Source organism: Balaenoptera acutorostrata, chromosome 7 (genome assembly GCF_949987535.1).
Source record: "Balaenoptera acutorostrata chromosome 7, mBalAcu1.1, whole genome shotgun sequence".
Lineage (NCBI taxonomy): Eukaryota > Metazoa > Chordata > Mammalia > Artiodactyla > Balaenopteridae > Balaenoptera > Balaenoptera acutorostrata.
In genome coordinates, this window is record NC_080070.1 from 18,668,122 (window position 1) to 18,677,882 (window position 9,761).

General features: G+C 46.7%; 1 pseudogene; it reads left to right on the forward strand.

Moving 5' to 3' along the window:
• The first annotated feature begins 8,553 nt into the window (after positions 1 to 8,553).
• LOC103005163 (protein S100-A10-like) lies at positions 8,554 to 8,844 on the forward strand (annotated as a pseudogene).
• The last annotated feature ends 917 nt before the right edge of the window (positions 8,845 to 9,761 follow it).

The window sequence follows — 9,761 nt, forward strand, 5'->3', positions numbered from 1 at the left end:
AGTTATGCCATCGGTGTGGGGAGGACAGCCACAGAATCACAAAGGCCCATCCAGCCCGAGGGCTAGGTTACATCAGAGGCCACGCTTTTATAGTCTCCAATTTCCAGACATCAACAAATCTCTAATAGGGAGCAAAGTAAAACAGTGAAGGTTTTGAACTACCTACAGAAAAACAAGAAACTTTTGAACCAAAGAACATAGGTCTTCTTTACCTGTTTAAATTAAAGAGAAATGCATGTGCCTGGACACCAGGGAATTTAGGTCGACAAATGGAGGAAAAAATACCAGGGTCCTCCCGGCATCTCAAATCCTCTAGTAGTCTAGGAATATGAATACCAAAGGCCTTTGGGCTTGTGGGGAGTCTGGAGCTCTCCCAGTGCCCATGCTGATAATTTGGGTTTCCTCCCAGGCTTCTACCCAAACACATTCCCCAGGAAGTATCTGGATGGCTACGGGGACTGTTGAGTCACTGAATAAGGGGGCGGCCCTCTGCCTCTCCCAGAGCCGGCAGACACTCCCATCACTTGCTGCCTCTGAGGGCAGCCTTCTCTGCCTGCCTCTGGGCTGAGGATGGCGCCAGGGCATCTGCCCAGCTGCCGGGAGCTGTGGCCTCCATCGCAGCCTGCCTGCCTCGGGCGCCCCAGGTCAGGAGCTGGGAGATGGGAACACCGCAGTAAAAGATGGGAGACGATCCTTCCACTCTTGCTTTCAGTGGGGAATCAAGCCAAGGATCTAATCAAGATGTTAACCTTCATTAGACCTTGTGCAATTTTAAATATCCTATTCCTAGATGCTCCATCGTGCTCTCCACCAGGGATGATTTGCTATGATCCCCCAAAGCCATTCTTTCCAAGTTATCTTTATTGACTTGCACTGTGGACCCAGCAGGAGCTTAGGTGGATATTTTTCAGACAGAGCCTCTTGTTGCAATAATACAGTTGGATCTGTCCCATCCGCATCTGTGATCTGTGTGAAGGGGTGCTCGCCCAGGACAAGTACCACAGAAGTCATGTTCTTGGATGGGGGAGGGGAGGGCAGGACCCTCCTCCGCCTTCTTGCAAGCTTGGCTCTTTTGCTAGGAATGGGGGAATTAACGGTAAAAATGAGATCAATAAGTGATCTTTTATTTAAAAACAGAACAAAACAAAAACAAACCTTTTCTCCTAAAGTTCCTACGCAGATACAAAGTGTGTTAAGGAAACTGCCCCCAGCAGTATACATTACCGCCCTGCCCACCAACCCCTATTCTGTGGCCCATTCTCTTTCCTCCTACCAAGAATGCCTCCCTGCCCCCAGTTTCTACCTCTCTAGAGTCAGCTTGTCCTTCAGTTCCCAGTTTAAGTCCCAACTTCTCTGAGAAGTTTTTCAGCCCCAGTCAACACAGATTTCTCATTTCAATCTTGTTTTGCCAACAAATTGGTACGATCCTTCATCAGGATCCATGTATCCAGCATCTAAAGTGTTCTTCCTGGGGTGCATTAGAATAGGAATAAGACAGGATAGCATTAAGAGAAAACCTTGGGGGCAGGAAATAATAGCGAGTTCAACCCTGACCCAAAAGACCTCTCTGGATCCTAAGCATTTACAATCTCATGGATTCAGCTCTTGACAAGGTTCACAGTGAGAAGCACATATTTGAGAAGCTGAAAAAGAAAAAGCCTTTGGGGCTTCCCTGGTGGCGCAGTGGTTGAGAGTCCGCCTGCCAATGCAGGGGACACGGGTTCGAGCCCTGGTCCGGGAGGATCCCAATGCTGCGGAGCAATTAGCCCCGTGCGCCACAACTACTGAGCCTGCACTCTAGAGCCTGCGAGCCACAACTACTGAAGCCGGCGTGCCACAACTACTGAAGCCCATGCGTCTGGAGCCTGTGCTCCGCAACAAGAGAAGCCACCACAACAAGAAACCTGCGCAATGCAACGAAGATTGGCCCCCGCTTGCCGCAATTAGAGAAGGCCCACGTGCAGCAAAGAAGACCCAACACAGCCAAAAATAAAATAAATAAATTTATAAAAAAAAAAAAGAAAAAGCCTTTGAAGGTGATCCTGGCCCATTGCCATGTGAGACAGGTGGGGAGGGATTATACAGGGGCAAGAACCTGGGTATCCTATTCTGGCTCAGGAAACGGGGCATGTTTGGAGGGTGAGTGTGAATGTCCGGGCATCTGAAAGGTGTAAGAATTGGGGGAACTCAGTATGGGGACAGTAGGTGGAAGGAAGCTAGTCCTACAAATCCACGGTGGGTAGGATGATGCAGGGATGCTCCCAGAGATGGTGCCCGGCCAATGAGATGAACCAGTGTGGGAAAAGGCAGGATGGATTATAGATTGGCTCAAGACCTGGGTTGTAACTCTTTGTTAACCAGCAGTGTGACTTTTTATGAGCCAAGAAACCTGAAATCTTAATTTCTTTATCTGGATAAAGGAGGTGAAAAAAATCCTTAACTAGATTATAGTTTAAACTTTCCACCCCTGGAAGGTCATTGTCACAATTCTGTGACTATCCGGGACAAGGGCAAGTAGCACAAGTCGCTCATTTTCCAACAGAAGTGGAGGAAGGAGCATACAACAGCATGGGAAGCTGCATGGGAAGGAATTCTGGGGATTGAAGCTCCGTAAACAAGTGTTTACTGGGCACTTTGTGCAAAGCTCATTCATTCTGAGGGAAACTGGGGCCAAAAATAATATTCGGCATTTCAGAATGGCCATAACTCTGATATCTTTTCCTTTTTAAAAACTTTTTACTGTGCTCAATCCTGTTCATTAGATCAGCCTGCTAAGCGTAACCTTCAGTCTCACAAAGTTAGAAGACAGCTTCATTGATGCATTCTTCTAAAAAGGCATTTTGTGAAGGTTCATACTATCATGCCATAATTTTTTATCACCTCTCATGTATAAAGCAAAGTATACTTTCACTACCAAAGACTTTCTAATTAAAACACCACTTAGTACCCATTTAGAGCTGACATTTTTAAAAACTCCCTAGGCTGAACTTTTAAAAACTATGACTTCACCCTCTCCAAGGTTCAGAGTAACTTTCAATCATTTTTAAGCATCAGTCTGCAAAACATATGAGTGTGATCCAGTCTCATTAGCAAACCCTAAGCAAACGCATACAAGATACTGGATAATGTTTTGCAACCCACCAGCAGCTTCCTTTGGTTCCCTATGCTTATCAGATCATGTAAAAAAAACCATCCAAAATCAGTCTCAGAAATATGTAGGGTGTCAAGATGACATGTACAAACGCTCCTATTAAAGTCTGGACCCAGACCTAAATGTTCACCTGTTTGGATCCAGGGGCTTGAATCAATTGCATGTACATAAACACCCACAAGGACAAGTGCACCTTTCTGGAGAAGCCAGCCGGCCGGCAAGGTGAGAAGGTCAGCCCCGCCCCTCCACAGCGTTGAGTCGACTCACCCTCGGAGGGAGATGGGCACCCAGGCACACGACGTCCCCACTCCTGGAACACGCGCGCCACCGGAGGGCTTGACAGCGGTGGCAGCGGTCACCGGCCTCGCGTGCCAACCAGAGTGCGGACCCTGTCTCGGCCCTGGCCAGACAGACCCAGCACCTCGGCACAGGCGCAGGGACCAATCGCAGTGTGTCACCGGGCCCACAGCCAATGGGGACGCGCGGTGGCCAGCCAATGAGGGTGCAGGCAGTGGGAGAAACAGTGTAACATTTTCTCTGAAGGCGGCACAAGAAGGCGGGGAGAGAGGGGGAGGGGCAGGGCTGAACTTCTCACCTTTGCCCGATGGCTCCTTTCCAAGCAGAGGCCTAGGGGGCAGGGAGGGGATACCTGTGTCACCTTAGGTACCCCAAACGGCTTGTATGTGCCCACAGAGAACTGAACGGATGTCCTCCGACTGGGTCTGCTCTCCTGACCTGGAACCCCAGTATCTTCATCCCTCAGACGGGGCTCTGACACCTGCCTTACGGGGTTATCCTGAGACTTAGAGAAGAGGAGGTCAATAAAGGGTCAAGAGCAGAGGCTCCCTGTCTCAGGGGAAAAGACGAGAGCATGCAGGTGTGAGGAAATAGACGCATAAAAGGGGGAACCCGGGAATGATGTTTTAAACTAGGGAAGAAGAAATGGGGGTGGGGCTTAAGAGGGGCTGGGCAGAAGAGGCCTTTAAAGGTGGGATCAAAATAGCAAGAAGAAAAGAGAAAAGGTGCTGACTCTTTGAGACAAGAGGAAACAGATATTCTTCCAGCTTAGGGGAAAAAATTCATTTTCCCCCAAATATAGATAGACTCATGTGTCTGGGTTTCTTTTTGTTTGAGTTCTTGCACCCCTGAATGTTTCAGGATGTGGTGTTCCCACACCTTCAGTTTTACCCTAGGACGCAGCAGCCAGGCCAGGTGCTCCTTGCTGTTCTCTGACCTGGGGCAAGCTGCTTCACCCCGGGGTGAACCTGAGGTCACACGGCCTCAGGGGTGAATCTGAGGTCACACGGCCTCGCTGAAGCATCCTGGGCCTGGTGGCACTCAGATTGGGATTCTGATCCAGGATGCACCTCAAAGTGACCGTGAGGATCATGAGTTCTACCTAAAGCAGACAAATAGGGTACCTGGCACGCGGTGGACACTCCTGAAATTCAGCTTCGGATTTTGGTGGAACATTAAATTAAACTTTGTGTTGTGTAGAAAGAAACTGCCACATGGAAAGCACCCAGTAGGAGCAAATTCTCCTTCTCCTTTTCCAGGTGAATGTAAAATGTTCATTTTAAAACCAAATTCTGCCTAGGTTGAGGCCCTGTCCCTTCTGGCTGTCCGTGACCCAGGGTCACCGAGGGTCCCTGAGGAGCGGCTTTTCTCCCCTCCCCCACTCCCTGGTTTCTCTTCCCTGGCCCTGCTCCTTGCCTCCCACCACCAGCCTCAGAGTTGCTGAGACCCCCTGGGAGCAGAGGGCATTCAGGAGTCTGTGTACCTCTGTCTTGGAGAGCCTTACGTTTGCACCGAGAGGGCACACAGAGGTCCAGAAACCAACCTGCCTGGCCTTCATCTAGTCACCCCTCCCCCCATCAACCACCACCCCACACTCATCTGCCTCACTGGATAAGGCCCACTGGGGAGCAGATCTGCACCCAGAAGAAATGCAGTCCTGGGGTGGGATGTTGCTAAGAGGCTTCCTTACCTGCCGCAGCCTGATTTCTTTATAGAAAGTGAAGATCTCTGGTCCACTTCAGTCAACCTTCCCCGCAGCTGTGAGGCAGGAGGCTCTGCTCATGAACCCTGGGACCTCCGGGTGGTCTCTCACCAGCTTTGGATACAATCAGAGTTCTCCACGGCAACAGCCAACACACCCCATCACCTTCTGACCCTGACCCCTCCCTCACAGTATCAGAGATCCTGCCCTGTACATGCCTCCGCATGGTAACATAGATCCTGCCCCCAATGCCAGCCCCCTAAGTAGCATAGATTCCGCCCTGAAATACCCCTGCCCTCCACCAGTCTGAGAGCGCTTCCTCCCCTCAGATCCAGCTCCACACCTGTCCCAACGGGGAGCTAACATTCTTGCATTAATGCCAACCCAGTATGGCCACCTGTGTTCTGTGTCCTCGGCCTTAACTTTCTGGTTGGAGAAACAGCCTTTTTCACTTGTTCTCCATTGTTGGGGATGACGTATTTAAGATCATTTAAAAATAAAAACGGAGGAACTGTGGTTCAGGCGTCTCCAATGGAGCCGGGTGGCCATTGTGGATGTGGTTTCAGACACATTCTTGCATCAATTCCTGAATTTTCTGAACTATCTCAAACTCAAGGACATCATCAGCTGTTTTCAGAACAATATCTTCTAGCAGCTGCCAGTTGCAACCTTATGGTCTCAGGGTCTCCCCTTGTAACTATGCAACCATTTTGGGCCCCAACCAATCCATGCTTAACAAGCACCCTTACTTCGTGCCAGCTCCAATCCTAATTCTTGGCAAACAACTTATGTAATTTTACGGGTTTTGTGTATATAAGCCTCCTTCATTTTGTGGTCCAGTGGAACACAATTCAAGTGCTTTTTGAATCTGTGTCTCCTGGGCTACAGTCCTCATTTTGGCTCACATGAAACTCTCCTCTACCCCTTATTATAAATTGTTTATTGATTATTTACATCAACATTGTTTTCCGTCCATTTCATGTGATGAAGGGCAGGGGGTCTCAGACTCTATCTCCTCCAAACAAAATAAGAGAGATGGATCGTGTATTGAGCACCTACTATGTTCCTAATCCTTGTGGATGACCTTGTGAAGAGTCTTCTCTTGCTCATTTTATAGATGGGGAAGCCAGCTCAGAGAAGGGCAGTGCCCTGCCTAAGGTCTAAACACCTAAAGTTCTCTCTGGTCTTCTGCTCACCACGCCTCCTTGGGTGGCATTTAGTGAAAGGAATATTAACTATCTTTGACCGGAGAGAAATTTGCATGATTTTGTAAGTTTCAGAGCAAAAGACCCTCAGCTGTGAACTGAGGTCTGTGGACAGTAGCTTATAGGGAGGGATGAGGAAGGCAGAGATCCATGGAGAGTTACATTCTCTGACTCCAGTTATGAGCTCCCAGCACTTCTGCTAAGAGGAACCTTGGATGCAATCTCAGATGGGCTTTTGCCCTCCATTTCCTTTGCACAAGGCCAGATTCTGGCTTCCAGGAGAGGCTGGGAATATAGTAGGCTCCTTTATGGGGAGCAGGTATTGCTGCGTCAGCATGGCTGGGCACTTTCTGCTGTAGAAGGGCAGATATATGACTACCAAGACATGTCCCAGGGTGGGAGTACCCATCCTCCCCTGACCTCTAGAGTAAAACTCCCGAAGGCTCAGGGCCTGTCATCATGACTCAGCACCAAGGGACCTCCTTCTGGGGTTTCTGTTTTAAGGGTTTAATGTATATGAAAGTGTTTTGAAACGTAGAAAGAGCTATACAAATACTGATATAGAAAGTTGAGGCTTGAAACTATAAAATTCCTAGAAGAAGACATATGGGAAAATCTTCATAACATTGGTTTTGGCAATGATTTCATGGATATGACACTGAAAGAACAGGCAACGAAAGCCAAAATAGACATCAAACTAAAAGCCTTCTGCACAACAAAGGAAACACTCAACAGGGTAAAAATGCACCCCAGAGAATGGGAGAAAGTATTTGCAAATCTTATGTCTTATAAGGGGTAATATCCAAAATATGTAAGGAACTCCTACTACCCAATAGCAAAAAAATAACCTTTTTAATAAACGGGCAAAGGACTTGAACTGAGGTTTTTGAGAAGAAGACATACAAATGGCCAACAGCTATATGAAAAGGTGCTCAGCACCACTAATCATCAGGGGAATGCAAACCAAAACCACAATGAGATATCACATCATACCTGTTAGGATGGCCATTATCAAACAAACAAAGTCTGGCAAGGATGTAGAGAAATTGGAACCCTGTGCACTGTTTCTGGGAATGTAAAATGGTGCAACTATTAGGGAAAACAGTATGGAGGTTCCTAAAAAAATTAAAAATAGAACTAACATATGATCCAGCAATCCCACTTCTAGGTATTTATCTGAAAGAACTGAAAGCAGGATCTTAAAAAGATGTCTGCACGCATGTTCATTTCAGCATTATTCACAATAGCCAAGAGGTGGAAGCAACCTAAATGTACATCGACAGATGAATGAATAAAGAAAATGTGGTATATACATACAACGGAATATCATTCAGTCATAAAAAAGATGGATAAGCCTTGAGGACATTATGCTAAGTGAAACAAACCAGTCACAGAATGAGAAATACTGCATGATTCTACTTATATGAGGTATCTAGAGTAATCAACCTCATAGAAACAGAGAGTAGAGTGGTGGTTGCCAGGGGCTGGGGGAGTTGCCAGAGGGAAATGGGGAATTGATGTTTAATGGGTATAGAGTTTCAGTCACGGATGAAAAATTTCTAGAAATCCCTGTACAACATTGTGCATATAGTTAACAATATGGTACTGTACACTTATGAATTTGTTGAGGGTAAATCTCATTTTATGTGTGTGTGTTTTTACCACAATTGAAAAAAAAACAAAGAGGCTAAGTGATTTACTCAAAATTCAAAAGCTAATCAATGTGGTCTCATTTTGGGTTTTTTCCCATTATTATTGTGTAACTCATGAAACATTGTGGTCAAATATATTCTTTACTCATTCAATAATTTTTTTTTTTTTTTTTGGCCACACTGCATGGCATGCGGGATCTTAGTTCCCTGACCAGGGGTCAAATCTGCACCCCCTGCAGTGGAAGCATGGTGCCCTAACCATTGGACTACCAGGGAATTCCCCATTAAAGAAATATTTATTGCATGTCCACTATGTGCCAAACATTGTTTTAGGTGCTGGAGATACGACAATGAACAAAACAGACATAAATGCTGATCCTTGTTGAATTTTAAGTCTAGTGCTGGGAAGATTAAAAAAAAAGAAAAGAAAAATGTGTTTATATTATATTAGAAGGTGATAAACTAAGCCCGCATCCCAGCTAGCCAAGTGACCCCTCCACACCTTCCACTAAGGTTTCAAAAGACCTCACTGAAAGGCCATGTCAAATGGAACATGCCATGGAAACCATGATACTCACGTTTCCCAAATTGCCGGCGATAAAGTCTACCCTACAAAGGAGGACCTGAGGATACTCATGGAAAAGGAGTTCCCTGGATTTTTGGAAAATCAAAATATTGAAGGACCTGGACCTGTAGTAAGATGGTTAAGTGGGCTTCCAGAGCTTCTTTTTGCTAAATGCTGGGCTCACTATTGCGTGCAATGACTATTTTGTGGTACACATGAAGCAGAAGGGAAAGAAGAAGGCAGCATGGAGCAATTACTCCCACCATGATTAGAGTTCTCCCGCTGGGGCGCTTAAGGAATCTGTCCCATAGCTTCCCCCTGTATAAGGATTTCATGAGCAGATAGGGCCCCTTAGAAAATGTACAAATAAAATCCAACTCGCATTTGACAAGCAGAGAAAGCAGAGTCAGTTAAAGCCAGATAAGCTTTTTTTAAAAAATAAATTTATTTTAAAAATAAATAAATAAATAAATAAACAAATAAATAAATAAATTTATTTATTTATTTATGGCTGCATTGGGTCTTCGTTGCTGTGTGCACGCTTTCTCTAGTTGTGGCGAGCGGGGGCTACTCTTCGTTGCTGTGCTCGGGCTTCTCATTGTGGTGGCTTCTCTTGTTGCGGAGCATGGGCTCTAGGCACGCGGGCTTCAGTAGTTGCGGCTCGCAGGCTCTAGAGCACAGGCTCAGTAGTTGTGGCGCACAGGCTTTGTTGCTCCGCGACATGTGAGATCTTCCTGGACCAGGGATCGAACCCGTGTCCCCTGCATTGGCAGGCAGATTCTTAACCACTGCGCCACCAGGGAAGTCCCAGATAAGCTTTTGATTTTTATATTGGTCACATCCTCTTGCCCTCAATAAACAACTTCCTTTTTTTCGTTCCTAAAAAGATGGTGATATGATAAATGCTAAGAAGGAAAATAAAGCAGGGGAGGGAGATAAGGAGTACAGGGGGAGGCGGTCCACTTTATATAGGTAGAGGGCATAGCAAATGCAAAACCCCTTGGGCGGGGTTGTGTCAAGTGCAGAGCAAGGCATCCCTGTGGCTGGAGCAGAGCGAGAGAGTGAGTGAGGAGGAGGATGGTGAGAGATGAGGTTAGAGGAGCAAAGGGCAGGGGGCAGGGCTTTCCTGGGACCTCTCTGGCTGCCATATCAAGAAGAGGCAGTGAGGAAGTGATGGGGGAAGCCTGGA